At 39.3% G+C, this 5,000-nt stretch overlaps 1 protein-coding gene across 6 annotated transcripts in view; it reads right to left on the bottom strand.

The window, feature by feature from the left end:
• Positions 1 to 4,879, bottom strand: part of LOC138003100 (extracellular calcium-sensing receptor-like) — a 24,307-nt gene extending 19,428 nt beyond the window's left edge. For 2 of the 6 annotated variants that reach the window (XR_011123421.1, XM_068849043.1), the window contains exon 1: positions 4,680 to 4,879. The gene's annotated coding sequence lies outside the window, so the exon portion shown is untranslated. Of the gene's footprint in view, positions 1 to 2,245; positions 2,349 to 4,679 lie in introns of all 6 variants that reach the window. The other 4 variants (XM_068849046.1, XM_068849042.1, XM_068849045.1 and 1 more) reach the window with 4 other exon arrangements.
• Positions 4,880 to 5,000: the final 121 nt, after the last annotated feature.

Here is a 5,000-nt window from a genome sequence, read left to right as displayed (position 1 = left end):
TCGTGATTTATGGTCACTCGTGATGTTTTGAAAGTTCTCAAATTTGAGAACTTTCAAAACATCACTCGTGCCCACAAATGACGAAATGCACTCGCGTTCATACGATTTCCTATACGCATTAAATTAACAGTAAGTAAAAACATGAAATATGAAAAAATATACATCAAATTTTATCGCATGGCAAGCAATTCTCAGGATAGATAAAGCATTCTGATTGGCTGGATTTCGGTCTGGGTTTTACAGAACGGACTTTTACCATGGCTGAACGGCCCTTCTCCGTACTTAATTTTCTCTCTGCCAAGAAGTTTTTAAAAAGGGGAATTTAATTTTTTAACCACAACAGTCCAATTATAGCAAGCAGAATTTAGTTTTAAATGTTCAAAGTTCACTGATGGAAGACGAAGATTACGGAACATTCACCAAGCACTAAAAGAAACGATGCCATATAATGAACAACTGGCTGAACTCACTTACTCGGGCCGTTTTTGTACGGACCTCGCACTGTCACACGACTTCGGACCAACATTCCCCAGTACAGCCCTGGCGCTCGGTTAGCCAGTAAGAGGTTAATATTTTATCAACTCAAGATCAGCTGGTACCAGAGCTGTTACAAGCTGCAGGACTCATTAAGTGTTAAGAACGGTGCCTACTATTGTTATTGCGCATACATGCTGCGCATCTCGAGATACTCGGATTTCCTATGGGTGGTGCTTATTAATACAGGGATATCTTTGCGCGGTTCAAAACTATGCGGAGAAAGCAGAACTTAGCAAGTGTTCTTGGTATTCAAAAAGAGATAATTAAGCTTCAATTTGGAAAAGAACGCCATACATTGGCTATAAATTATCTTCGAAGAATGCGTGGTTACCCCACTTTTCTTTTCGGATTTCAATAACACTTGTCAAGATCTGCTTTTCCCGCATATTCAGTAAACCGCGCAAAAATATATACCTTTGAATTATAGTAGGAACCGTCCTTAAATTTCTAGCTTTGGTCAACATGCAAACCTCGCCAAAACCTTTCCTATATCCTTAAGTGTTTAACCTCTCGCCTGTTCATTAGTACGTTCAGCTTTGCTTGTTTTAGTTTACACTCAGTGTATAAAACGCGAGGGTTTTTCCTTTAAAAGGTTTCTCCTTTTGAAGCGCTCTATGCGCATTTTAACGTCGGAAGTAACTAGATCGCTCAATGAGCCCTTTGCATGAAACTGTCACATGGTATAAAATCTGCCCTGTTGGATGGCAAGCTACGCATTGGGACATCCAAAACTCAGAAAAGTCACGCTTGGCACGCTTTGGTTTGGAGGCCGTTGCATTCTTTTTCCATCCAGCATGGCGGGTTTTGTACTATGTAACAGTATTATGCAAAGAGTCCATTTTAGTTTCTTACCAGTTTTTCGACTTAGTCAGTTGTCTACAGCCGTAACGAAAGAAGCAATGTTTTCGTAATCGTCTCGGCTGGTTAAACATTTTTCATCAGTTTCATTTTTGTGTTTCATCGTTTTCAGGTTTTGTAACCTGTAACATTCGTCGTCCAAGTCCTAAAGCTACAATTTTTCGTCATTCGTCTTTCCGTAACCTTCATTAAAATTAGACGTAGTAAGCGCTATGTGTGAACAAAGTGTGTGAACAAAGTGTTTAAATTATTAAAGCTAACAATAGCCCTTTTTCGGTATATTAAAATTCAGTCCTAAACAAAAGGCATCATCTCGAGGCTCTGGTGAATAAATATAAGGATTTATGAGTTTATTCCCCAGAGCCTCGAGATGGTGCCTTTTGTTTAGGACTAAATTTTAATCTATCGAAAGTGGACTATTGCTTCTCCAATGACAGCCCATACAAGTGTATAAATGTTTAGGTAAGGTGTAAGAAAAAATTAAAGAAAAGTAAAACAATGTCAATGTTTTCTAACAGTCCAAATTACTGTTCGTAAGAAAACTCTTGGAATTGATATTAGAGAGATTCACCAGCCCGTTAAAACGGCAAACTGTTGCTTGTCATAAGACCATCAAAATTCTCAGTTTTTGATTCTCAGTTTTCTCTCTCCCCTCAGGAAGTCGCATGATATAATTTTTTTCGTTTTGTAAATTTACGTTAGAATTTCTCACCAAAACAGAAATCAACACCTAGAACTTGAATTGCCAGAGGGAAAGAAATATGTCTGTTACAGAACTAAACCCAAAGTTCCTAATCTGATTCTTCTGAACTTAAGGGTTGCGTTAGAAACTCTGTTAATACTCGGTTACCTCTATCTATGTTTCCTACCTTCTTGAAGTTCTTGTTATATCGCAGTATATCGGTCACCAGATTTCCATGCGGTCACGTACTTCTTATCACCTCAATCTTCCCCTTATGGGCAAATGGCCAACATAAATTGTCATAATAAGATCTTGCATTTAGATAACTAATTCATAATTCATTATTGATGTGTTTGTTTTGTTGCAGTCTTAGACGATTTCCATACACTTTGGTCCAGCTTCGCAATGGAAAATGGCCAAGATAAATTATTACCACTGCACAATGGGAAGAAATCTTTATTTAAATAGCTAACTCATAATTTGTCAAAATGGCTAATGGTAAAGTACACAGTTGATGAAAATAAGTGAGCGACTAAAACTAACAACAATCGTAAATTCGATGTAGCAGGAAATGTAGTCTATCGGATCTGAAGTTAAGGCGAAAGTGTCCCTTGCAAAGACAATTCCAAAAAATTAATTAAGCGTTTTACTTAATTGCAAGATGCAGGTGATAAACAGAACTTTTATCTTCTTGAATTGTTTTTGTCATTTCATCGAAAGTTCTTGGTTTTATTTTGGCTCTATATGGATGCTTCCGGCCACTTTAAAATTTTAAAAAGCAATTTAAAAGGCACGCGCCTGAAGGTGCTTATGCCCGATGTGTTGTTCGATGAATACTACAGTACCACAGCGCTCTGTTTGCACGCACAAAGAAATGAAGACGCAAATGAACTGAACTTAAAAAAAAGATCACAGAACGACAACCAGTACGCTGTTGAGGTTTTTCCCGGTCTAGCCCCTAATAGCATTATTTTGGGGTTTTTTTTGTTATTAAATACCATACCGAGGACGTATGTTGTTTGAATTTTCTTTCAAGACAAAGGGTTTGAAAATGGCAGAACATATGAAATGAATTCATGTAAAGTGTATACCGCTGTCACGTGTCACCGGGAGTGACTACTTCGAATTTTCTGAACTTGGCCGGTCAGAAAGAGATAAAATGATCAAAAAACGAAAATCTACCGAAACTGTACTGCTCAGTCGGGAACAGGGATTTAACCAAATTCGATCAATGAAACAAAACATAATCAGCTAACGAAAGATAAAAACTGATAGGATTGACATGGTATTATTCGTTATGTGCTTACAATTCAAAGACAATTCCTGAAATGAGCTTAGTGGTAACATACTATGCCCGCGATAAAAGAATCAAGTTTACGGCAAACTTTAAACGTGGACTAAAATTTGCGTTTTGCCAAAAATGGAAGAAACTCGTTTGATATGAGCTCATTTCTTGCGTGTTAGCAGCAGGTATCAAGTGACTTTTCAAATGAGAGAAACGACTTAGAATAACATAATTTTCATGCTTTTAGAACAAGCAGCAGCCCACCGTTTCGCGTTTGCCCTTTCACGTAAACGCGATGATTAATCTCTCTAATAGGAAATTTAAGCAACAACAACGCCACAAAGCAAGAAAATCAATGGTTAAAAAGGAGAATTAATATCGTGCTGCACGTGCGGCACGCATTTCTTTGATGCACTCCACAAGACAACAACGTGAAATCACCAAATTTTAAGTGCTGACGACGACGTGAGAAAAAGGCGTGAGAAAAAGGCGTCCTCGGTGCGCAAACGAGGAAACATCATTTCCCGAAATGTTTCCTCGGAGCGCAAACGAGGAAACATTTGCTGAGGAAGCAAAATGTTTCTGAGAAAATTCAGTGAGGGGAGCAAGCAATGTTTCCGCAACATTGTTTTCCCGTTTGCGGGCGCTTTAAACAATGAACCATTCGTTTAAAACCGTCCTTACCGATCCAGTTACAGGATAGTTCGCCCGTATAGCAAAAGTTGAACAAGATGGAATAATCGCTAAATATTTAAGACAGTGGAGTGGCGTTTATGTTGTTCTTGCTTACATGTAAAACTCCCTAATCTAGTGATGGGACATGACGTGGGACACGAAAGAACGTCCTATAGGAACCATACGCCGGGTCGTGTTTCGTGGATAAACGTGAAGCTGGGGCAACCAGGAATGTTTGACTACTCAAAAGGGCTGTAGGACCCCTGTAAATGGCAGCAGCTGCAGATGTTTTGATAATTTTACAGATAACCTTGGCTAAGCTTACATATGATATCAAAGGGTGATTTCAAGGCAAAAATATCTATATTTAGTATTAATACACAGGTGATTATAAAAAATCACGCGCTCTCATTGGCTCGCTATCTCGGATTATCAGCGGCCGATAATCGTCTCGACGGACAAAATGGCTGCCAGTAGTCGTTTTGCCACTGTAAGTGAAGCTGATTTCGCGTTGAAATGTTTTTTTTTTTCTCTTTTTTGAAATAATCACCTGTGTATTTATATTAAAACAATTATTCGCCTCAGGCTCAGTGATTATCGGTGAATATTCACCTCGACTTCGTCTCGGTGAATACTACTTACTTACTTATCCTCATCGGGCCCATGAGGACTCTTAAGGCCGGCCAGAAGATTGCGCCATCCATCCCGGTCTGCCGCCGATGCGACCGCAGCCCCCCACGAATTCCATCCCAGCTGGTTCCTTTCTTTTTCCACAGTTCTTCTCCACGTTTCCCTCGGCCGGCCTCGTCTCCTTTTACCTTCAGGTGCCCACGTTAGTGCAGTCCTCGAGATGTTACTAGGACTAGTCCTCAGTCCTCAATATGTGTCCTATATGTCTCGGTGAATATTCACCGATAATCACTTCGCCTTCGGCGCATAATTGTTAATTAGTATAAACACACA

This window comes from Montipora foliosa, chromosome 5 (assembly GCF_036669935.1).
Source record: "Montipora foliosa isolate CH-2021 chromosome 5, ASM3666993v2, whole genome shotgun sequence".
Taxonomy (NCBI): domain Eukaryota; kingdom Metazoa; phylum Cnidaria; class Anthozoa; order Scleractinia; family Acroporidae; genus Montipora; species Montipora foliosa.
This window is presented reverse-complemented; position numbering and strand designations above follow the sequence as displayed.